This window comes from Oryctolagus cuniculus, chromosome 12, assembly GCF_964237555.1.
Source record: "Oryctolagus cuniculus chromosome 12, mOryCun1.1, whole genome shotgun sequence".
NCBI classification, from domain to species: domain Eukaryota; kingdom Metazoa; phylum Chordata; class Mammalia; order Lagomorpha; family Leporidae; genus Oryctolagus; species Oryctolagus cuniculus.
In genome coordinates, this window is record NC_091443.1 from 31,876,005 (window position 1) to 31,903,400 (window position 27,396).

The following is a 27,396-nucleotide window of genomic DNA, read 5'->3' on the forward strand; positions in this document are numbered from 1 at the left end:
GAAACATACTGCATTGCATTTTCTTTTAAATGTTAACAAATGTTTTTATGTAAGTGATACATGCTATTAAAACATTTACTTATATTCATTTTCAAATATCATGTAAGAGGCAATATTTTATTCTCAAAATATTATTTAGGCTTTATAGGCAAGTTTGTAGGAAAATTTTTCATAATTCCACTGACCAGAAAATTGTGACCTTTCAGGATGGATAAAATTTAGAAATAACTTGGGTGCATTGTTTTAAATATGTAAATGGCATGGTGTGGTGGAGTAATTTTTATGTAACTGTTTGCTTTATGTGCAGACAGCTAGATTATGAGATCCATTTGTCTTAGGATGCAGGTTGTGTTTGTAGAACTTGCATAAAATGAAATTTCACCCCAAACTCTATAATAAACAAAACAATAAATGAACTCAAGAATTACTGAATTCAAACAAATGAAAGCAACACATAATTTATACATAAAACAAACTGCAAATGTTATTTTAATTTGCAATCTTCTCAGTAAATATGGGTAAAATTTTTTGACAGGTGTAGTTGAAGGATTTGTTTTATTTTCCCTTTTTAATCTGACAACAGATTTCTGCTGATCTTTTCTTTGTTTTCAGCATAATAATTGATCCCACATACCATTTGCCTTAAATCTAATTACAAAGACTCATTAGCTCTTTAATTAGAAACTACTTATATAGTTTAGACTTTACAAAAATCTACTTCAAATATATTCTGCAGTTTGTAACTAGTTGCTTATTCTGATTACAACGTATTTGTAAGATCTAAGAACTCTTTACATCTTACAAATCTGTTGTGACCACATCTGTTATGTTTCTGCTGAAAGAACATGATGTTGCAGTGGGGCAACCCTATCACAATCTGCTTTGGAAGGAAGAGCTACTTAGCCATTGATCCAAAAATATTCATTTGATTGCAAAATAAAAAAAAAATGGTGCTATGAAAATTTGATGCTCTTCCAACTGCAACATGAACTGCTTTTGCTATTTTGCTTTGGATTTCTGTCTAGGTTTTATTTTTTAAATACTTTAGGACATTTTTCGATTCACAGAAATATCAATAATCAAAGTGTATAGTTTATATTCTTTCATTCTTGATGTTTTACATTCCATGGGTTTAACATGATTATAATGACATATCTATTATTTGTGGTATTATACTGAATAAATTCCTTATCCTAAGCATTCTATATGCTCTATTGATCACTCCATGCATTCCCTCTAAGTCCTAGAAACTAACAAGCCTTTTACTCTCTCTGTATTTTTCCTTTTTATGTAGAGTCATATACTAGGAATCATACAGTGTGTGCCTTGTTAGATTATCTTTTATTTCCCAGCCATAAAGAATAATGAAATCTTGACTTTGCAGCAAAATGGATGGAACTTGAGACTACTACGCCAAGTGAAATAAATCTAAAAAAGAAAGGCAAATATCACAAATTCTCCACAAAGTCTCTTATTTGTGGAAGTTAATATATGGAGACAGTATAAAAATTGAGTGGCTATCATATCACTTGGTATTTAGTTATAAATATTGCTTCACTGACTCATACCATGTAAATCACAATATACTTTTCTTTCCCCACATTATGATCATTGTCATAAATGATTCTGTGATATTAATATCAAATTTTAAGAAAAAATATTATATGTGCGCATGTGTATGCCTACATTTGGGGTGAATACAGAAGAATGTTGAAACTTGTGAAAGAAAAAGAAAAGTATAGCTTTTATCACTCAATAGTATGCATTTAAGGTTTTCTGTGTCTCTTCGTGACTTGATAGTTCTATTCATTTCAACACTAAATAACATGCCATTGTCTAGGTATAGTACATTTGCTTTATCCATTCACCTACTGAATGACATCTTGGTTTCTTCCAAATTGTGGCGATTATGAATCAAGCTGCTGTACACATCTGTGCACTGATTTTGTGTGAATACAAATTTTAATCCTATTGGATCAACATCTAGGAATGCATTGCTGGATCATGTGGAAAAATTATGTTTAGTTTTGTCATATATTGCCCAACTGTTTTCCAAAGTGGCTGTATTATTTTGCTTTCCCACTAGCAATAAATTTAGTCCCTGTTGTTCCACATTTTGACAGCATTCAGTGTTTTCAGTGTCCTGGCCATTCTAGCAGGTATGTAATGCCATCTCATAATTTTCCATTCCCTGATGACATATAATATGGAGATTCCTTTCATATGATTATTTTCCATCTGTAGAAATTTTTTGGTAAAGGTCTTTGTTAAGGTCTTTGGCCCATTTATAAAATTGCATGGCTTTGCATTGAGCTTTAAGAGTTCTTTGGATAACCATTTTTGAATAGATAGCTTTTACCAATATTTTTTGAGTCTGTGACTTCTCTTTTTGTTCTATTGACAGTGTGTGTATATGTGTGTTTTAATTTAATGTTTTAATTTAATGAGTTAAATTACATGATCATTTCATGTATCATGTCTATTGATTCATATCTAAAATGTCAATGCCAAAACCCAGGGGTATACAAATCTCATCAGAGTTTTATATTTTGGCATTTTACACTTAGGGCTGTAGTCCATTTTGAATGTTTGTGAAAGTTATAGGGCCTGTGTTTATATTCATTTCTTTTTACATGTAGATGTTCCAGCACTTTAGAATTTAAAAGAAAAACTGCAATTCCACGGTAAGCAATATTTTTATGTGGTATAGAAGTACATACTTGTCTCAGGAAGCTTTTTCATTCACTGAAGAGACAAACCATTCATAAAAGTGAAGCAGTAGAATAAAATAGAATTCAAAGGCAATTTGTTGGAGTGCATAATGGACAATTTGTTGGAATGCATGATAGACAAATGTAAACACAATCTTTCTCATTACTAATTTTGAATTATTTGAGTGAAGTGTAATATTTATTAGGAACCTGTTATATCAGAAACTTTACATACCTGAACTTAATAATTGACCACAGAAATATTGTATCAATATCTTTCTCATTTTACAGACCTTAAGGAAATTAAAACAAATTAAAGAATAGACAACTTTAATCTGATTAAAGAAAACTAGCTAGAAAATGACGTAAGAAAATAGAACTGTATCTTAGTGAAAATGCTTCTAGCTTTTCCCAATTCAATATAATGCTGCCTATGAACTTCTCATATAATTTCCCTAATTATGTTGGCAGTATGTTCTCTCCATACCAAATTTTAAAGTCTTTTTTTTTATATAATGAAAGGATGTTGTGTTTTATCAAAAGCTGTCTCTGCATCAATTGAGGTATTGAGGCTTTTATCCTTCATTTTGTTGATGTTATATATATCATGTCTATTGATTTGCATATGTTGAACCATCCCTGGATCCCTGGGATAAATCCAGGTTGGTCTGAGTAGAAGAGATTTTTCATGTGTCATTGGGTTCCAGTTGTTATTATTTTCTTGAGGACTTTTACATCTCTATTCTTCAGGAACATTGGCCCATAGTTTCTTTTGTTGGTGTTGCTGTTGTTGTTTTATCTTTCCCTGGGTTTGGAATTAAGGTAATGCATCATAGAATGCGATTGGAAGAGTTCCCTCCCTTTCAATTGTTCTGAATAGTTTAAGAATAATTACCTTTTTCCTTGAAAATTTGATAGAATTCAGCAGAGAAGCCATCCAGTCCTGGACTTTTCTTTGTTGAGAAATTTTCTTTGTTGAGAAATTCTTCATGACTGATTCAATCTCAGCCTTGCTTATTGGTCTTTTCAGGCTTTCTAGGTTTTTCTGCCTCAATTTTGGTAAATTATATCTATCCAGAAATCTACCTATTCATTCTAGATTTTGCAATAATTTGGATGTCAAAGCATTATACTCTTTATGCTATGCATAGTATTGATGGGAATTGTATATTTTGTTGTGCTGTCACATATTTTACAAATTTATAAATATCCTAGCAACATATCATCAGTTATGAGCACTTCTGAAGGTCATTTGATACTCAGATAAATGAATTATCTTAGAAAGAGCTTTTTCTAGGACAATAAAAGAATTATAAATGATGGCAAGAGGGTAACTCAGGCCTGAGTGAGGAAAATTGGTATAAGCAGATTGATAATTAAATTGTAAAAAAATCAAAAGAATGTACATAACCCCAAGCTATCATTTTTGCAGTAATTCTACAGTTAGTAAAATTTTTTCAAAATGTCTTTTTCCCAAGTATCAAAATTATTGCCAAGTAATCATTTCTACATTTAGTACTAATTTGTTGATAATGGAAAGGAACCATAGGTGGTGAGGTTTAATTTTATCTTAAATTATTGTAAATGTATAAAGTTTTGAATTGCCATTTTGAATCATTCTTGTGATTTATTTGTAGAGGAAATATAACACAGACTACAATTAACTCTTTATCCAATGTGAGAACATTATTTTCCAAAATCAATAAATTGTACCCCTGAAGGAGCCAAGGTTGAGAGCTGAAAGCATGTTGAAATTTCTAATATGTAAATTAAAGCAAAAGTATACAGATTCGAATGCAGCAATTTTATAGAGATGAAATTTAATGATAGTGCTATTTACCTGGATGATTTAAATGAACTGGTACAATTATAGTCCAGGTTAACTGGCTTTAAGGCTTAAATAAGTTTAGTATCTATTCTGGTAACATTTTCCAGTATATATTAAAACTGATTTAACTAATATATAAACATCATATAGATGTGTTTTGTGTGTAATCACATCATAGTGAATTACCAGTTCATAAAATTTGTTTTATTCTTTCTTGAAATTCACTGATTTATTTACATGTTTGTTAATGTTTTAAATATTCAGAAAAGGGGAGTTTCTTCAGATACATATGTATGCCAGTTACTAATTAGTTTTTAATGGCTTTCTGAGAGTGGTATATAGTGAGCTAAAAGAGTTACAGTAGAGGAGTAATTTAAATATGCAAAACATAAAATTTTTCATTCTTTGAGTAACTGGAAAGAACTAAGGAAAAGAATGTGATCACCTAAATTAAATTGCACAATAAATCTCAGGCATTTTCAGTACATTTGATGTACTTGAACTTACATGTTTTTAATTAACATTTTTGACTCTGAAGAGAGTGTATCATGCAATTAATGCTGTTTATGACATTTGTGTAGGGAGCACTTATGATGTACTTTCCATCACTGTACCTGCCTGGACTTGGCCATAGATGTTTTGTTTGCACATCAATTGTGTATATATACATTGCATTACTAAAAATATTGAGTTCAACTGACATCGAAGTTTCAAATCATTCAATGATAACGTGAGAAAGAAATGAGTTACAATTGTTGCCTTTAAACTGTCCATTGGCAACATACAGTTAGATAAAAATTATTAAAATATATAACTGCAAAATATAGTTAGGAAATAAAGTGCTCTGCCAGTACCATTTATTGTTGTAAGCATTTCATGCATCTATGCCTTTCAGTGGACAGGGCTGCAAAATACTTGGAATCACCATGAATATGCAAGGCAGAAAGTACTCTTGAGCAACTTGGGGAAGGGCCACAATACCCACCTCCGTAGGAGGAGCTAAGGATTCTGCTGTCCTCCACAGTTCACCCAAGACCGTCACCTTTTTGATTTAATTTGTGATTAAAGTTTTCTGGTAAAATAATTCTGCCAAAGTAGAAACACCTCATTTATGGCACAAATGCATTGAAACACAGTTTAATGTTAGAGTGACCTTGCTATATCATATAATCATTTTAATATAATTAATATTATACTTCCTTTCCTCCCACCACCACACATACATATACATAGTGATTATTTCCTACATACATTGGAAAGCTGCATTTAGAGTCCAAAGTTAGGGAACTCCCAGGTGTCAGTCAAAAAAGCCAATCATAAGAATCACACCTACATCACCAATCAACACGCTTAAACTTGAGGGATAAAAACCTCACACCAGGAGGAAAAGGGGCCACAGTTTCTCTGGACCAATCTTTTTCCATTTTAGAATATCCTTTAATTACCTTTCCTTACTATCCCTACTTTTGTTTCACTGACCTGTAATTCATTGCTCCATTGACAAAAATAATCGAGGCAAACTGGCTATCACCATGTGCTTCTATTGCTTACTTGTCTATAAACAGATACTGTAAATGAATTTCTAATGATACCTCTGACTGTGAGCCAATGACACAGAATTCATTCTCACCTCCCCAAACCCTTGCTTATTTTTATCTTTATCTAACAGCCTGTTTCTCATTGTCTACAACATTTTACTTCTTTCTTCAAACCTGTTACAAACAAATTTACCAACAAGAGAATGGTGGTGAAATGAAAGACTTTCTGTTTTAAAAACATGATGCTTTAACCGTAAGTCTAAATTTAATTCAACTCCTATCCAGAGAGACTCAAAGCATAATAAAGTACTCTATTCTCAAATTCCTGGCTTTGAAGATGTAGGAAGGAAGGCACTAACCAAGGAATACAGGTGACTTTAGGAGCAGAAGTTAACCCCCACTAACGTCAGCAAGGGAACAAGATTTAAATTCAGCCAATAACCTGAAAAAGATTGAATGTGGACTCTTAGAACTTCAAAAAAGGAACATGGCATCGTCAACACCCTGATTTCAACCTAGAATACCGAAGACAGGGAACACAGCCAAGGCAACTCAGAATTTTGTCCTATAGAACAGGGAGATAATGCATTTTTGTTATTGTATGCCACTAAGTTCATGGTTATTTGTTACTGCAGCAATGGAAAACAAATAAAGAATCCTTTACAACAATTCATAAACTCAGTCAATCCTAGGAAGATTAGACAAAGGAAGTACTTGACATGTGCTTTAGTCAACAGAAAATTGCTTCTGTATAATAATTACAATAGAAATTATCTAACTTTTTGCTTTTATTTTCAAAATGTCATCAACTTTATATAATTCTATATGGTTTCCTGTGTATCTAAGGTTCGGTGACATTAATAAGCCTGAACTCATAGTAATAATAAAGGACAAGCATGAAATTCAAAGCAGCTCTCACAAGCTAAATTCTTCATACAGAAAATGCTACTTGCCCCAAATGGGAGTGGAATAGGCCACAGACTCCTCCATGGAAACCCTACGTTAGTTTTCTATTCTTAGACTGGCATATTTAACATGTGGCATATTTACTGGTAACTAAAATAATTCTATAAATTAAGCAGTTAAGCTCATTTAGAAGGATGAAATGTTGAAAATTAGAAGGTAATGACATGATGATTTACTCATAGATGTTTAATTACATTCTGAGACACAAAGTAACCATTTGAATTTGCAAGTGAATTCACTTTATTTTATTGAATAAAACACTTGGAGTGAAGCATGAACAATTGTGAATGACATTTAAATGATAAATTTTAGACGATTAGAGATAGTTAATAAAGGATGACAGTAGAAAATCTTATTTGAAGTTTCTGGGGTTTTTGTATGAAACTGAAACGTGCAGAACACTTCAATGTACAGCACAAGACATCATGATAGATTATTCAGAGGTACTTGCTAAGTTTTGAGAAAGAAATATAGAAAAGCAAACAAGAGGAGTTTAATTTCTAGGGCACATTTTTTCTTTTATGTCATGTCAGTCAAAACATTTCCTGTTTATTTCACAGCTTTCCCAAGTGAAGCATTTTAGAATTGATACTTGCTTTCAACACTCAGTGCCTTGAAAATGGTTTTTAAATTGTAAATCTGAATAAAAAAAAGAAATTGGAAATATTCAACACTTAGTGAAATCTCTACACGCAGATATCTGATGTCTATATTAAAACTTATTTTTAATGCCTTCAATGTAAAATATGATTATGAATTGAAGCTATTAAAAGAACACTGCATCAGCTAGAAGAAAGCCACTCCAAATTCTATCATGCAAACATAATCACTAATATTATGCATTATTTCAGATGAATTTTATCTATGCAGCTAGTTGGTGAAAGAGACAAGATATAGGTAAAAATATGCTTCTATTTAAAAAGTGAATTATATCATATGTGATATTTGAATAGTCATTTTTTCTTTACACAAAAATGAAATCTTAGGATTTCTTAAAAATCTTCATTAAAAGGATATTTTTAAATTGCTCTAGTTTTAAAAATAAATTATGTGATAAATTAAGAAGTTGCAGCCATTATAGCTATTTCTAGAACTTTACTTAATTTTAGGCATCAAGTAAGCCAATACGTGAAAATCAGGGTAACACTTCCCTCTGACATCCCATTTACCTCTCACTGCTGTACCTCCTGATTTACTCTGAATTTTGTATGCTCTACTTCTAACATTTAGTCTGTTATATAAATATAATTTATATAATTGTTTAATAGAGATGTCATAATTAATGGATTTCCTGTTCACCATCATGTGTATACAATGACTTGTTGAGTTGCTAGGTTTATTTTAATATCTTTTAATAAACAGGTATTTTTTGATAAAAAGTTTTTTTTTAATTTCATGGTATCTTCATCAGTTTTCTTTTTTATTTTTTATAGAAAACATTCATTTGATAAATATAAATTTCAAAAGTACAACTTTTGGATTATAATGGTTCTTCCCCACATAACCAACCTCCCACTTGCAAATCATCCCATTTACTCCCTCTCCCATCCCATTCTTCATTAAGATTCATTTTAAATTATCTTTATATACAGAAGATCAACTGTATACTAAGTAAAGATTTCAACAGTTTGCACCCACACAGGCAAAGTAAAAGTACTGTTCTAAGACTAGTTTTACTGTTAATTCTCATAGTACAACACATTAAGGACAGGGATCCTACATGGGGAGCAAGTGCACAGTGACTCCTGTTGTTGATTTAACAATTGACATTCTTATTTATGATGTCAGTAATCACTCAAGGCTCTTGTCATGAGCTGCCAAGGCTATGAAAAAGCCTCTTGAATTCGCAGACTCTGACATTATTTAGACAAGGCCATAGTCAAAGTGGAAGTTCTCCCTTCAGAAAAAGGTACCTCCTTCTTTGATGGCCCCTTATTTCCACTGGGATCTCACTCACAGAGATCTTTCATTTATGTCATTTTTTTTTTTTTTTTGCCACAGTGTCGTGGCTTTCCATGCCTGAAATACTCACATGGGCTTTTTAGCCAGATCCAAATGCCTTAAGGGCTGATTCTGAGGCCAGAGTGCTGGTTAGGGCATTTGTCATTCTGCAAGTCTGCTGTGTATCCTGCTTTCCCTTGTTGGATCGTTCTCTCCTTTTGAATTCTATCAATTATGATTAGCAGATGTTGGTCTTATTTATGTGATCCCTTTGATACTTAATCTTATCTTTATGATCAGTTATGAACTTAAACTGATCACTTTAACTAGTAAGTTTTTAGCTTTTCCCCTATGGTAAGTCCGAGGGAGCATGCGTTGAACTGTACATCTCCTCCCTCTCTTATTCCCACTCTATTTTTTAACAGGGATCAATTTTCAATTGGATTTAAACACCTAAGAATAATTCTGTGTTAAGTAAAGAGTTTTGGAAACCAAAAGCAAACAGGAGTAGCTATACTCCTATCAGATAAAGCCGACTTAAAACAAAAGCAGTAAAAAGACAAAGGTGGACATTACATATCGATAAAAGGAATGATTCAACAAGAAGATATATCATAAATATTTATGCACCCAATACAAGGCCACCCAAATACATACAGCAAATACTAAATGAAGAGAGAGCGTCTAATATAATAATAGTAGGGGACCTTCAGCACCCCACTGTCATCAATGGACAGATCATCCAGACAGAAAAACAACAAAAAGTTGAACCAAACTATAGAGCAAACGGACCTAATAGTCATTTATAGGAAATTTCATACAATGGCTACAGAACCACATTCTTCTAATCAGCATACAAACATTTTCTAGGATAGACTATACTGAAATGATACCATGTATCTTCTCAGACCAAAAAGGAATCAAACTGGAAATAAAGACAACAACAATACAACACTTTTGCATGCATTGACATTAAAAAACATGCTACTGATTGAACAATGGTTCATTGAAGATATTAAAAAGGAAATAAAAGGCCTTCTTGAAACAAATAAATGAAAACTCAACATATTAAAGCCTGTGGGAAACAAGAAAACCAACATTAAAGAAGTTTATAGCATTAAGTGCTTACATTTTTTTTTATTTTTTTGTTTTAGTATTTTTTTTTTGACAGTCAGAGTGGACAGTGAGAGAAAGAGACAGAGAGAAAGGTCTTCCTTTTGCCGTTGGTTCACCCTCCAATGATTCATCTTGAGGACTTAGAAAACAGGGAGCAAAACAGGACAAAACAAACTGCAAATTAGCAGGAGGGAAGAAATCATAAGGCTCAGAACAGAAATAAATTGCATTGAAACTAAAAATAAAATACCAGAGAAATGTGAATAGATGAGCTATCCCCTTACCCCTGTGATTAAGATAACAACATGTTATCTCAAAATCCAAGACATCTGAATAATGAGAAACTACACTGAACTCAGCTACAGAAATATACCAGAAAACTCAATAAGAAAAGCAACCGGTGCAGTCCAGAAAAGGGCAAAGGACATGAATAGACAGTTCTGAAAAATATTACAAATGGCAAATACGCACATGAAAAAATGCTGAATATCACTAACAGTAAAGGAAATCCAATTCAAATCCACAATGAGCTATCACTTCAAGCCCTTTCATGAAGATAGAGTAATATATGTTATTTTGAGGAGATCCTGATGTGGCAATAGTGAGAAGCCTTACCACAGCCGTGGAAAATATCAAAATAACCAATCCTATTCAGAAATGGAAAAAAAGGTAATGAATAGACATTTCTCAAAAGAAGAAAACAAATAGCCAAGAAACATGAAAAAAAAAATGGTCAATATCAGTAGCCATGAGAGAAATGCAAACAAAAACACTGGATACCGACTTCAGCTCTATATTAAGGTAAGTTCAAAATAATGATCTCTCAAGGATATCCAAGATGGTTGGCTAGTGAACAGCCGCACTGTTCTCAGTGATAGAAATATATCAGAAATTGCAACAAAAAATGATCCAGTTCAGACATGAGAGAAGGAACTGAATAGACAGTTCTCAAAAGAAGAAAACAAATGGCCAACAATATGTGGAAAAAAGTGCTCATATCACTAGCTGCCAGGGAAATGTGAATCGAATAACAAGGAGCTATCCCCTCCCTCTTGTGATTAATATGTTAATAATACATTATTTCAAAGTCTAAGACATCTGAATGGTGAGAAGTCACACTGAATTCAGCTACAGAAATATATAAGAAAACTCAAAAATGGAAATAGCCAATCTAGTTCAGAAAAGTGCAAAGGACATGTAAAGATGCTTTTTTTAAAAAATTACAAATGGCTAATAAATATATGAAAACATGCTCAATATTACTGGCTATCATGGAAATGCAAATCAAAGCCACAATATCACCTCATCATTAATTTAATTAATTACATTATATTGAGGACATCCAAAATAGCTGAATAGTAAGTAAGTCACATTGATCTCAGTCACAGACATATACCAGAAAACTCAACAACAAAATAAATCCCATTTAAAAATGGGAAACAGACCTGAATAGACAGTTCTCAAAAGAAGAAATGCAAATAGCCAACAAGTATATAAAAACTGCACAACATCATTCTTTGACAAGGAAATCCTAATCAAATTCACAATTAGCACCTCAAACACAGTCACTATGGTAAAGTAAATTATGTTATCTTAAGGAGATGCAAAATGTTTAAATAGAAACAGCATTGACTCAGGAACAAAAGAAACCAGAAAATTCAACAGCGACAATAACTTCCAATTTAAAAAAAAGAGCAAAAGTCATGAATAGACAGTTGTCAAAAGGAGAATGCCAAATGTCCTACAAACATGAAAAAATGCTGAATATCACTAGCCATCAAGGAAATAGTAATCAAAGCCACAATGAGATGCTAACTCATGATTGTCATTAAGGTTAGTTGAAAACATATTAAATAAGAAGATCCAAGATTGCTGACTATTGAGAAGCAGCATTGTTACAATGATAGAAATATACCTTACAACTGAGCAATAACGAGAACCATCCAGTTCAGAAAAGGAACTCAATATGATATCGTCCTTCTTATTAATAATTTCCAATGTTAATAAGCTTGTGGGCTCTTGCCACATATTCAGAGAAGAATTCTGAATCCTGCTCAAATAGACCAGACAACATGGTAAATTTTTAAGGATTTTATTCAGTGCGAGAAATGTGCAGGAGAGTGTGGGCTTTATTTAAGAGAGGAAGAGAAGTCTAGAAGCTAAGTTGGGTCCATACCAAGCAGACAGCAGGTCAGGAGCAAGCCATGTGCAGCAAGCATGCAGTCAGGAAGGCAGAGAGCAGGTGGCCCAAAGGCTATGTGCCCCAAAGGCGGAAAGGGGGACAACAATGTCAACAAGTGCAGAAACTGCAATAAGGGTAACAAAAGGAGCTGCCCACCTTGTTCCGGGCCTTTTATCTACTTCCAAAAGGAAGTGGTTGTGAAGCCTGATTGGCAGGTGGGCATACAAGTGGGATCAGGTGCAGGCTTGAGATCACACAGAGGGCATGGTCCTCCAGTTCACAAACCTAATCGAATTTATCCTGTCTGCTTGCCTGCCTCAAATAGACAGTAGGACAAAATACAAATGGCCAACAACTATATGAAAAAATGCACACTGTCACTACCCATGGAGGAAATTCAAATCAAATCCATGATATCACCTCAAACCCTGTCTGTTATGTAAGGTAAAATATGTTATCTCAGAGATTCAAGATGGCTGTCATTGAAGCTGCACAGACTTCAGGAAGAGAAATATAACAGCAACAAAAACAACCAATTCAGTTCTGATATGGGTAAGGTACATGAGTAGACACTTCTCAAAAGAAGAATTACAAGTGGCTACAAATGTATGAAAAATGCTTAATATCAACACCCACCAGGGAAATATAACTAAAAGCCTCAGTGAGACACCATCTCATCCCTGTTGTTATGTAAGTTAAAAATATGTTATCTCAAGGAGATCCAAGATGACTGATTAGTGATAAGTCATGATGACCTCATTAACAGAAATATACTAGAAATCTGAACAGCAAGAACAACAAAACCAATCCAGATAAGAAATTAGGAAAGTAACTGGACAGAAAACTCTCAAAAGAAGACAACAAATGGCCAATAAATTTATGAACACAATGATCAATATCAGTAGCCTCCAGAGAAATGCAAACCAAAACCACAATGTGAGTAGATACAAGTGGCCAAGAAAAAATGCTCAACATCTTTAGCTAAAAGAGAATGGAAAAAAAAAAAAAAACCCTACAATTAGACACAGAATAATCCAGTTTAGATATGGGAAAAGAAACTCAACAGATTTCTAAAGAAGAAATACAAATCTCCAACAAATATATGAGAAACTTTTCAATGTCACTAGCTATCAGAGAAATGCAATTCAAATTCACAATGAGACCTCACAACTGTCATTAAGGTAAGTTGACAACATGTGTTCTCCAGCAAATCTAAGATGGCTAAATAGTGAGAAGCCACATTCATGTCAGACAAATGAATATACCAGAATACTCAACAACAAAAAGTAACTTTTACAGTTCAGAAATTGGCAAAGGATCTGAATAAATAGTTCTCAAAAGAAATACAAATGGATGACAAATGGATGAATAAATGCTCACTATTCACTAGCCAGCAACAAATTCCAAATAAAACCAAAATGAGATATGGTCTCAACACTGCTATTAAGGTAAGTTAAAAACAGGTCATCATAATGGTATACAAAATGGCTGAATATTGAGAATCCTCACTGACTACATTCACAGAAAATTACAGAAAACTCAACAACAACAAACACAACCAATCAAACTCATAAATTAGTCAAGGATGTGAACAGAGTGTTTTCAAGAATTACAAATGGCCAACAAATATAAGAAAAAATAATGAATATCAATAGCTATCAGATAAATGCAAATCAAAACCACAGTGGGATATCACCTCACTATCCTCATTAAAGGAAGATAACACTGTGTTATTTTCAGAAATCCAATAAATTGAATGTTGAAGAGCTTCACTGACCAGACCCTCAGAAATACACAAGGAAGCACATAACAAAATGGACCAAAGACATAAAGAACTATAAGTCACAAACAAATACATGAAAAAAACTGTTCAGTGTTACAAGCAATCAGGGCAATGCAAATCAACAATAATGTAGGGGCTGGTGCTGTGGCGCAGCGGGTTAAAGCTCTGGTCTACAGAGCTGGCATCTCATATGGGCATCGGTTCAAGTCCTGGCTGCATGTCTTCAGATCCAGCTCTCTGTTATGGCCTGGGAAAGCAGAAGAAGATGGCCTAAGTGTAAGAAGATGGCCCCTGTACCTGTGTGGGAGACCCAGAAGAAGCTCCTGGCTCCCGACTTCAGATCAGCTTACTCTGCCCATTGCAGCCATTTGGGGAGTGAACCAATGGATTGAAGACCTTTCTCTCTTCTCTGGATTTACCTCCCTATGTGTGGGGAGCAACTCGGACTAGACTAAGTTACTCGAATTAAGACTTATTCTATGCATCTGCCCTCCCACAATATGGCGCTGGGAGAGGAGTAAACTGCTTCTACACAGCTGCCTCCAGTTCAACCAATAAGCTGCAGGAGCTGCTCCTGATTGGAGGAGAGCAGCATACTCGGCGAGTGGGTAGCAGAGTTGGGATTGGTGGAAGAGGACTATAAAGGAGGAGAGAGACAACATGCACCAGGAACACCTGAGGAACATCTGAGCAGCCCCCGAGAGAGCCGGCCGGCGGTGTGCCACTCCCCTGCGGAAGTGGGGAAAGTGGCAGGGGGAACCACCCTTCCACGGAGGTGGAAGGGACGGTAGCCAACCCGGGAAGAACCAGCAGCAAACCCGGGAAGGGCTGAGCAGGCAAAAGAACAGCGCAGGGTCCTGTATCATTCCTCCACGAAGAGGGGGAGCGACATAATGGTGCCGTGACTCGGATAGGAAACCTAGGCAGGGTTTAGTGTCGTTCCTCCACGAAGAGGGGGAGCGACACTATGTAACTCATTGTACACAGCACACAAAAACACACAACAACAACAAAAACAATTCCATTGAGAAATGGACAAAAGACATCAATAAATAGGTTTCAATGAGAAATCTGTATAAGTTCAGAAATTGGCAATGGACTTGAATACACAGTTCTCAAATTAAAAATACTAATTGCCAACAATTATATGGGGAAAAAACTTGGTATTACTAGGAATCAAGGAAATGCAAATAAAATCCACAATGAGCTTTCAGCTCAAACTCTGCCATTAATGTAAGTTTAAAATGTTATGTTGAAGACTTCCAAGATAGGTGAATAGCAGAAGCCACAATGACCTCAGGCACCAGAAAGCTCAAGAGCAAAGAAAACAACTTTTACAGTTCAGATATGTGCAAAGAATGTGAACACCCAGTTATCAAAAGAATAAATACAACAAATATGGGGAATAAACCTTAAATCAGTAGTCATCACATAAACACAACTCAAAACCACCATGAGATATTGCCTCACCCCTATCATAAAAGTAACATATAATCTCCAAAGTCCAAGCAGTCAAATACTGAAGAGTCTCACTGACCACAGCCCCAGAAAGACACAAGAAAACTCACAACAACAGCAAATTAGTGTTTCAGTTAGACATATGTGAAGGACAAAAACACACAATTCACAAAGGAAGAATTGAGAATTTCCAACATATCTGTGAAAAAATGCTCAATATCACATGTCACTCAGGAAATGCAAATCAAAATTACTTGAGGTATTACCTCACCTCTGTCACTAAGGTTAATGTTACATTAAGGACATCAAAGTTTGCTGAATGGCAGAAGCCACTATCATGTAAGTCTCAGATTTATGCTGGAAAACTCAACAGCCACAAAAACCACATATCCATTTCAGATATGGGCAAAAACCGTGATTAGACTATTCTCAAAAATAAATACAATGACCAACAAATATAGGAAAAAATGGTCAATATCACTAGTCATCAGGGATATGTGAATCAAAACCAAAAGGAGATATCAGTTCATCATTTCATTAAGGTAAGTGAAAAATGCATTATCTTGAAGAGATGCAAAATAACTGAATTGTGAGAAGCCATACTCACCTCAGATATACACAACACCAGAATGCCTAATGCCAACAAAAACAACCTATTCAGTTCCAAAAAGGGCAAAAGTCTTGAACAGGAAATTCTCAAAAGAAGATATACAAATTCATAGAAAATATATGAAAATATGCTGAATATCAAGAGCCATTATGGAAATGCTAATCAAAACCAGGATGTGATATCAGCTCACCACATCATTATGGTAAGTAAAAATGTTATCTTAAAGAGATCCAAGATGATTGACTAGTGACATGCCACACCTATATCATACAGACATATAGCAGAATATTCAACATCAAAAAGCAATCCATTCAGTTCAGAAATTAGCAATAGATCTGAATAGACAATTCTCAAAAGAAGAAATACAAATGGCAACAATTATATGGGGGAAAAATGGTCAATACAAATAATATCTACAATGAGATATTAACCCCTCCATCAAGGTAAGTAAAAAATATGCTTCCTGCTAATCTCCAAGAAGGCTGATTAGTGAGAAGTTGCACTCACCTACACAGACATCTAGGAGAATACTCAACAACAATAAAAACTCTCCAGTTTAAAACTGGGCAATGAACTTGAACAGACAAAAAATGCTTAAAATCACTAGCCACCAGGGAAATGCAGATGTAAACCACAATGAGATATTTATTCACCCATGTCATTAAGGAAAGTTAACAATATGCTGTAGAAGAACCAACATGGCTGCATACTTAGCATCACTGCCTGCAGGCCAGAAATATACCTGAAAATGAAACAATACAAAAAAACAAAAACTCAACACAGAAATGGACAAAGTATGTCAAAAGACATTCCTCAAAAGAAGAAGAAGGAATTACTAACATGTCTATGAAAAATGTGTAATATCACCAGCCATCAAAAAAACAAATCAAAACCACAATGAGGTATCAGTGCATCATATCATTAATGTAAATGAAAAACATATTATTTTGAGAAGCTTCAAGATGGCCTAAGAATGATAAGTCCTCTCACCTCCCACAGAGAAATATATTATAAACCTGATCAACAAAAAATCTGCCCATTTTCAGTACTGGGATTGCTTTGAATAGACAATTCTCAAAAGCAGAAACACCAATCACTAACAATTATATGGAAAATGCTCAACATCACTAGAAATCAAGGAAATGTGTATCAAATTGACAATCAGATACTACCTCAGAGTCTATTATTAAGGGAAATTAGCAATATATTACCTCAAGGTCTACTAAGATGGCCTAATAGCACACTGATCTGAGGAACAAACATATGTTGGAAAACCCTCCAGCAACAAAAACACCTATCCAATTCAGATACGGGCTAAGTACATACTAAATATAGAAATGGCAAAAAACATATGAAAAAAACGCTCATTATCCCTAGCTATCAGGGAAATGCAAATCATAACGACCATGAGATAACACCTCACCCCTGTCATTAAAGTAACAATATTCTACATTTAGAAAGCTAAGACAGCCTTACTGTCCACAGCCCCATAAATATACAGAAAAACTGAACATAAACAATGGTATCAGTGCAGACATGGGCAAACTATGAAAACAGAGACTTCTCCAAAGAAGAATTAAAATTGCCAAACATCTATGAAAAAATTCTCAATATCACTAGTGATTAAGAAAATGCAAATCAAAATAATAAGACATCAGATCACCACAGATTAAATAGTTGAATATATGTTATCTTGAGGAGATCCAAGATGTCTTAACAGTTACTTCTCACAAACAGACATATATGGGAATACTTAACAATACAATACAACCTGTCCTTTCCAGAACTTGGCAATCATCCTGATCAGACAATTCTCAAAAGAAGAAATGAAAATGGCTAACAAATATATGGTAAAATGCTGAATATCACTAGAAATCAAGGAAATGCAAATCAAGTTGACAATGAGATAGCACCTCCGATCCTGGCATTGAGATAAGATAAAATTGTTACCTGAAAAATGTAAAAGATGGCAATCATCAAATGCCACAATGACCTCAGGCGCTACCAGAAAACTCAGCAGCAACAAAAACCAACTATACAGTTCAGATATGGATATTCAATATGGGTTAATTTTGAGAATTTACACTTACCTTAGAAACAGGCATATACAAGAATACTCAACAGAAACAAAAACAAAACACCTTGTCAAGTTCAGAACTAGGCAATGGACTTAAAAAGAAAAAATTAATAAATAGAACTACAAATGGCCAACAAATATATGAAAAAATTCTGAAAATCACTAGCCACCGGGGACATGCAAATCAACACTACAATGAGATATCAACTCACTTCTGTCATTAAGGTAACTTAACTACATGTTATCTCTAAGAGAACCAAGATGGCTGAATATTGAGAAGCATCACTGTACAGAGCCCCACAAATATACAAGAAAACACAATAACCAACAAAACTAATTCAGTTCAGAAATGGATAAGGGATTTCAATAGACAGTTCTCCAAACAAAAATAGGAATATGCCAAGAAACCTATAAATTTTTTTTCAACATCAATAGTCATCAGAGAGATGCCAATCAAAACCACAATAAGACATCAGGAAACCACATCATTAAGATAAGTGAAATGTGTTACCCAGAGATTCATGACGGCTGAATTTGAGAATTTGCACTCTCCACACATACACACATACACACATACACACATGCACACACACACATATATATGAATATTCAATAAAAATAAAAACAGTCCATTTAAGAACAGGGCAATGGATCTAATAGACAGTTCTCAAAAAGAAATGCAAATGGCTAACAAATATCTGGGGAAAATTCTCAATATCACCAGAAATCAAGGAAATGAAATCCAATTCACAATGGGATATAGCCTCAAACCTTGTTATTAAGGTAAGTTTACAATATGATACCCTGAGGACTTCAAAGATGGTGCAATAGCAGAGGCCGCAATGAACCCAGTCATCAATATATGTCAGAAAACTCAATAGCCACACAAACAACATATCCTGTTAAGATAATAGTCAATTAATGTGAATAGACAGTTTAAAAAAAAAATAAATACAAATGGTCAAGAAATAAATGAAAAAATGCTGATTATCACTATCAGGGAAATGCCATTCAAAACCCCCAAAACATATCACATCGCATCCATCATTAAGAGAAGTTAGCAATATGTTTTCTCAAGGAGTTCCAAGATGGCTGAATAGTGAGAAGTTGTACTCACACCACAGTGACATATACCAGAATACTCAACAAAACCCAAAGAAACTTGCACAGTTCAGAAATACAAAAAGGGCCTGAGTATAAACCAGTTTCAAAAGAAAAAATATAAATGGCCAACAATTATATGAAAAAACTGTTACTAGCCACCTAGGAAATTCAAATCAAAACCACAATGAGATACCACTTCACCACTGTCACTAAGATAAAATATATTATCTAGTCAAGATCCAAGACAGGTGAAAAGTAGAAGCAACACTGACCTCAGGCACAGAAACACCAGAGAACTCAAAAGCAATAAAAAACACCAATCCAGCTGAAATGCTTGGGTGTGAATAGACGGTCTTCAAAAATGGTATTACAAATGGTCAACAAATACCTGAAAAATGCTGAATATTTCATACCACCAGGGAAAAGCAAGTCTAAATCATAATATTGTATAATCTCCCCCTGTCATTAAGGTAAGTTAATTTGTTATCTGAAGAAGATCCAAGATGGCCAAATACTGAGAAACCCCACTGACACAGACTCATGAATTTATGAAAAAACAAAACAAAAGCAAGCCAATACGTTCAGAATGAGCAAAGGATGTCAACAGAGAATTCTTGAAAGAAGAATAACAAATTGCCAACAAATATGACAACTCAATATCAACAGGCACCAGTGAAGTGCATATCAAAACCACAATGATATATTACTTTACTCATGTCAAAGATAAAATAAAAATATATTATCTCAAGGAGAACCACAATGGCTGTAAAATAAGAAGCCTCACTCATAATAGCCCAAGAAATATAGTAGAAAACTCAACAAAAACAAACCAACCTATCCCATTTGGACGTAGGCAAAGGACATTAATAGACATTTCTAAAAAGAATAACATGACATCTACAAATATGTGAAAAACTCCTGAATATCACTACTCACAAGAAAAATGCAACTCAAATCAAGATAAGATGAGAAATCACCTCAAAATCTAACATAAAATAAATTTTAAAAAATAATGTCTCAAAGAGATCCAAAATTGATGCATAGTAGAGGTTGCACTGACTTCAGGCACAAAGATATAACACAAAACTCCAAAGCAACAAAAACAACTAGTTCAGTTCAGACAAGAGTTAAACATGAATAAACAGTTCCCAAAATAAGAATTATAAATCACCAAAAATAAATGAAAAATTACTGATTATTTCTAGCTATCAGGGAAATGCAAATCAAAACCACAATGAGTTATCTCCTCATCTCTGTAATTACAGTTAGTTCAAAACATGTTAGCTGAGAGAACTCACCAACAAATTATATATATAATCAAGTTCAGAAATCGACAGGGGACATGAATATACATTTTTAAAAAGAAGAATTTTAAGTTGACAACAAATACTTCAAAATGCTGAATATCAAGGGCAAATTAAAACATAATGTGATGTCACTTAGCCCTCTCAGTAAGGTAACATAAAAATATGTTGTTATCTTAAGGAAATCAAAGATGGCTGAATAGTCAGATGTCTCAGTACAGAAATATACCACTAAAATAAAATTAAAAAAAAAAAAACCAACCCAGTTCAGAAAAGGGAAAAAGTTCTGAATAGACCATTCTTGAAGAAAAAAATGGCCAACTAATAAATGGAAAAATGGTGAATATTGCTAGCTATCAGGAAAATAACATACCAAATTCTCAACAATATGTCACCATTCTTAATTGAGTTAACAATAAGTTGTCACAAGGAAACTCAATGTAGCTTACTAGCAAGAAGCTGAACTGGCTTCAACAAGATAAATATACCAGAATACTCAATAATAACAAAAAACAAAAACAAAACCAAAATATCCTGTTCAAACATAGGCAAAGGATTTGAATAGACAGTTCTTAAAAGAGGAAAACAACTGTCCAAGAAATACATGAAGAAATCCTGAATACCACTAGATAGCTGGGAAATGCAAATCAAAAATCACAGTAAGATATTACTTCACCCATGTCAGTAAAGGAAGTTAAAACTTCGTTATATCAAGGAGATTCACTATGTCAGAATAGTGAAAAGTCACAGTGACTTCAGCTCTGGAAATAGAAAAACTCAACAACAACAAAACCAATCCAAGTCAGAAATGAGAAAAGGAATTGAATAGATAGTCTTCTAAAAAAGAAATACAAATTGTGAACAACTATATACAAATGATCAATATCAGTACAAATTAAAATCAAATCCACAATGTGATATCACCTCACCCCTGTCATTAAGGTAAATTAATAATATATTAAATCAAGGAAATTCAAAATGGCTGAATGCTGAGAAGACTCACTGACCAAAGCACCAGATATGTACATCAATAGACAATTCTCAAATAATAACAAATTGCTAACATATATATGAAAAAGTGATCAATATCACTAGCTATCAGAGAAATGCAAATCATAACCACCATGAGAAACTGCTTCACCTCTGTCAGTAAAGTAAGGTAAAAATGTTATCTCCAGAAGATCCAAGATGACACACTAACTACAGCCAAATAAACATACCAGAAAACAACAATAGCAACAACAGCAAATTAAGTTCAGAAATGGGCAGACGATGTGAACAGAGAATTTACAAAAGAATAATTACATATTGCCAACAAATATATGAAAACATAGTCAATGTCACTTGCTATTAGGGAAATGCAGTTCAAAATAGCAATGATATATCACACACATACCAAGAATTTAAGTTAAAACTATGTTATTTTGCAAAGGACCAAAATGACAAAACAGTGAGAGGCCTCTTTCACCGTAATGACAGAAATTATAGCAGAAAACAAATACTAAAATAATGAATTCTGTTCAGAAATGGGCAAAGGATGTGAATAGACAGTTTTCAAAAGAATTGTAAATATCCAACAAATGCATGAAAAAACATTGATGATAACTAGTCCTCAGGGAAATGCAATTCAAACCTGAAACATTTTCAGGTAGCATTTTCATTGTCTTGGGTCTTAAATGTTTGAAAATATTAAAGACACCATCCTTTCTCCAAGGTAGGGTCTGGCACTTTTTCAAAATCTAGTTGGCTGTATGCACATGAACTACAGTGTCTTTAATAAGCGGTGCTTGCAAAACTTGGATGCATATTTTTAGGAGAATGAAATTAGATCCTTACATCTTTTTGAAAAAAATCAACTCAAGATGGATCAAAGACTAACATTTAAGACCTAAGACGATGAAAATGCTACCTGAAAATGTCAGGGAAACACTTCAGAACATTTGTGTAGATGATGACTTCTTGGATAAGACCCTCAAAGCACAGGCAACAAAAGCACCAAACAAACGGCATTATATCAAACTCAGAAGCTTTTGTACAGCAAGGAAACAATCAGTAGAGAGAAGAGATACCCACCAGTATGGAAAAAAAAATATTTGCAAGCTACTTATCTGACAAAGGAATAATATCATGAATATATCAACAACTTAAAAAATGAACAAAACAAAACAAAAACCTCAAACAACCAATCCAATTCAGCACATAGACTTCTCAAAAGCAGAAATACAGTTGGCCGACAAATGAAATAAAAAAGAGCTCTGTCTCATTAACTATCAGGGAAATGCAAATAAAAACCAAAAACAAGATAACATCTACTATCAGAATGGTTATTATCCAAAAAAAAAAAAAAAAAAAAAAAAAAAAAAAAAAAAAAAAAGAGGGCAAACAAATGGTGAGCATTTGAAGAAAGAGGAACTTTTGGTGAGAATATAAATTAATGCTGCCATTGTGGAAAGAGTATGGAGATTTCAGAGCTGGACTGATCCAAAGCCAGGAGCCAGGATGTTCCTCCTGGTCTCCCACTTGGGTGCAGAGGCCCAAGGACCTGGGCCATCTTCTAATGCTTTCCCAGGCCATAGCAGAGAGCTGGATCTGAAGAGCAGAGAGCTGGATCTGAAGAGTAGCAGCCAATAATAGAACAGGCACCCATATGGGATGCTGGTGCAGGTGGAGGCTTAGTATATGAAAATACAGAACCAGCCCCTAATTTATTTGTTTAATGGAGCTCACATTATGGATGCAAAAACCCTTTTATTTGTTAAGAATTTATTTTACTTATTCGAAAGGCAGAGTTACACACAGAGAGGGAAGGGCAGACAGAGATTTCCTTCCACTGGCTCACTCCCCGAATGGCCACAATGGCCAGGGTTGTTCCACACCAGAACCAAGAGCCAGGAGCTTCTTCCAGGTATTCCACATGTGTGTACAGGCCTAAGCTCTTGGGCCATCCTCATTTGCTTTACAATGTGCAGTAGCAGGGAGCAGGACTGGAACTGGAGTAGCCAAAACATTAACCTGGCTCCTATATGGGATGTCAGCACTGGAGGTGGAGGCTTAGCCCTCTACGTTATAGCACAGGCTCCAGAGATTTCTTTAAAAAACTGGAAATATATTTGTCAAACTATCCATCAATCCCATTACTGGATATATACCCAAAGAAATGAACACATTTTATCAAAGAGATACCTGCACCATAATGTTCATGGCAGCTCTGTTCACAGTAGCCCAAATATGGAATCAATGAAGGTGTGCATCATCTGGTGAATGGATAAAATGTGGTATAAATATACAATGGGACATTATTCAGCTACAAAACATGGAATTCTATCATTTGCATCTAATTTGTTGGAACTGGAGGACAGCATATTGAGTAAAACAAGTCAGCTATAGAAAGACAAATACTACATGTTCTCCCTTACATATGGGAACATTTTTTTTTCTGAAAAAATCAGAAATCCAAAACAAAAGAAAAATAATTGTGTGTATTGGTTTTGTTAGGAAAAGAGTAGCAGATTGGTGCCTCCTCACACGGGCACCAAAATGTTAGGAAAAGAGTCGCAGAATAGAAAAGAGGCAGTACATGAATTTACAGCCAGACCGAGTTTATTCAGAGAAAATAAATCCATAGAGGTGGGTGACCAACTGCCTTCATGTACAAGATGGAGCATGTGGCAGAAGGCCCCGACCCCCAGGGGCCAGGCCTTTTGAAGGAGGGCTAGGGCTGGAGGTGGGGGTAGGGGGCAGCAGCGGAGGGGAATTCCAGGAACTGGGCAAGGCCTTGGGAACCTGGAAAATAATGCAGGGTTGGGGGTGAAGGCAATAGGGTGCGAGACCCAATTTAGTTTCAAGGGCAAGGAATATATTCCAAAGTTTAATCTCTTTTGAGCAATGAGGGAGAATGGCTGAGCCTTATGTCCTTGTTTCATCAGGTTTTGCTGCAAATATGGTGTTTGTCAGATTTTATTTCAAATCTTAGTGAAACAAATTATTGATTTATATACTACCATGGTTGTAATGATTTTTTGACTTAAAATTATTTTACATGAGTAAATTTGAAATGAATCTTTTCATTTGATAATTGTTTATAGTTCTTGCCTATTTTCCTGCTTAACTATGGTCCTTTTACTTTTTATTTGATGAACTCTTTATTTAGTGGAGCATTATGCCTTGGCCTATAATATACATTAAAAACATCTTATCCCAAAATAGTAATTTATTAAGTTTAAAAATATATTATCTCAAAATTTGTAAATAAAATATTTGTAAATGATGCTGATATAAAACTAGCATTAACAGTAATGAGAGAGGGACAAATATATTGTACATTTCATGTATGTTTTGGTCATTTTTGCTGTAAAGACAAACTTTATAGAAAGACAATTACTTTGAATGTAGACTCTGGGAGCTGTCATTGTGGTGCAGTGATTTAAGTTGCTGCTGTCAAGATGGCATCCCATAGTCTGGTTTGAGTCCCAGCTGCTTTGCTTCCTACAAAGCTCCCTCCTAATGCAGCTGAGAATGTAACTGATGTTAGCACAAGTATTTGGGGCCGTGCTAAGTATGTGGGAGACCGAGCTTTGGCCTTTCCTAGACCTGGCTATTGTGGCCTTTTGGAGAATAAACCAGTAGCATCAAGATTCCCCACCCCCTTTAACTTTCAAATAAATCATCTTCTTATGTTAATTATGATTCAGATATTTGGCTTTCTCCCTTGATATAATACTTCTATATTCCCTGCTAGGATAGTCATTGCCATCACTTCAAAAATAACCTTTAATTTTTAAAATATTTATTTATTGGAAAGGCAGAGTGACAGAAATAGAGTGATCTTCTATTCCCAGTTCACTCTCTGAATGGCTTCAACAGCAGAAGCTAGATCAGTCTAAAGCAAGGCACTTCGTCCTGGTCTTCATGAGTGGCTGGGGCCCAAGTACTTTGGCCATGTTCTGCTGCTTTTCAAGGTATGTTAGCAAGGAGCTTGATTGGAAGTGGAGCAACTGGCTCTCAAAGTGGCACCCCAGTATGGAATGCCTGAATCAGAAGCTCAGCTTAACCCAATATATAGCAATGCCAGCCCCTGAAACTTTTAGATTTAGCTGTGATAGACTGTGCACTTTGATTTTGGGTTTAATTATGTAAAAAATAGCTCTTACAACATTTTGTTGAGATATTATTTTAATCATTTTATGTAAAATATCTATATGACATAAAACACACAACTCTTTCAGGACCAGGAGAAAGTATCCATTAAAATTGGAAACTAATAAGTGGCTTATTTCTTAAATTTGAAGTTGGTTTACAAATAGTTTCTGAAATACTAGTAGAGTGTGAGAATGAGTATTGTCCTGGTTTCTGGGGGCAATCAGCTTCACACTCTTGGAGCTGTTAAAGAACTCTAATTAGACTATGTTCTTTTTGTATTACTATTAAGTAACTGGATTGTCTTTTCTGGAAACCTAAGGTTTCTTCCCTACCCTTTTTATCCATGTTTATTTCCTCTTAAATACTGGCTCATGAACATTTTCAACCATCTGAATGCCAAGATCCTGAATGATCCTCTGAGGTAGTTGACCATTATAATTTATACCTTTAAATGTACCCAGTGCATTAAAAAAACAGAATCATATAACTTTTCTTGGTATGTTTTAACCTTTTGTTTAGCTAATATGCTTACTTCCTCTTTTAATTTCAGTCTTACATAATGAAAATTCTAAGGGGAGTATTATGTAGAAAATTAAGAAGTTTAAAAAAATCCCCTCTAACAGGTTCAATAAATAAATTCCAATATTCCTCTGGAGCTGAATTCTCTAATACAATGCTCAATCTGAAAAAAAAAATGGAAAGCTGACATCGTGAGTAGAAAATCTTCTGATCTGGTCAGCACTGAAGCACCATCAGCCCAAACTTCCCCCTTGATAGCACTAAGTCCACACTATGTTGCAATTCAATTTAATTGCCTGTGTAATCTCTCCTTCTGCCCTGAACAATTCATGTAGCTTATTAGAAAGGGGGAAAATTATCCAAAATTTGTGTTCTCTAATTTATGTGATTAATTGCCATCATCAAATATGTGAGAGTTAGACAAAAGACAGGTTAGAGAATCCTCCCAGAGAGGAAATTTTTGATGCGTCTCTCAGGTTAAACTCAGCAATTCATCAAACATTTATTAACTTCCTACTGAGTTTTCCCCCAAAAGGATGCAAAATGAGGATCAGTAAACATGACATTGATCCTTTTGCCTGATCCAAAATGTGGATTAAATATTTATCTTTCATCAAGTCACAGTTTAGGTCTATCCTCTGAGTTATGCTGGGTCTCCTTAAGGACCTTCTTTCAATGAAAGGCATAAAAAAAATATTTCCTAGAAAAAGAATTTGTTTCTGTTGTTGTTGGTGGTGGTAACTTATTTCTGTTTGATTATGATTATCTAGAAAAATGAAAACAGCACGAGTCAGTAGGTATTTTTTGGAACCCTACCTTGACCAAGAAGAAAATCTGCATTTCCTTTGCTTAGCCTGTCATCAGGTTTCCCACTGAGTGTTGCATACTTCCAAGATTAAGGCTCTGATAAGCATACTAAGTAACTACAGGGACTCAGGGGGGCATGATAATGATTTCAAATTAAATTTATTCCAGCTGACTTATTTGTATTAGCCATTGTTTTCTAAGGACCTTTCTAATTGTAGATTTTGTTTCTTCATGGAATCTGTCCAGTTGACACTACTAATAATGGCTAATTAATACTTCTAAATTTCTTTCCACAATATTATTACTTTAAAAT

General features: G+C 34.4%; 1 long non-coding RNA gene across 2 annotated transcripts in view; it reads left to right on the top strand.

The window, feature by feature from the left end:
• Positions 1-27,396, top strand: part of LOC127483821 (uncharacterized) — a 136,735-nt gene that overhangs the window by 44,935 nt on the left and 64,404 nt on the right. For both annotated transcript variants that reach the window (XR_011380731.1, XR_011380732.1), the window contains exon 3: positions 2,640-2,684. This is a non-coding gene — a long non-coding RNA (uncharacterized lncRNA). The remainder of the gene's footprint in view (positions 1-2,639; positions 2,685-27,396) is intronic.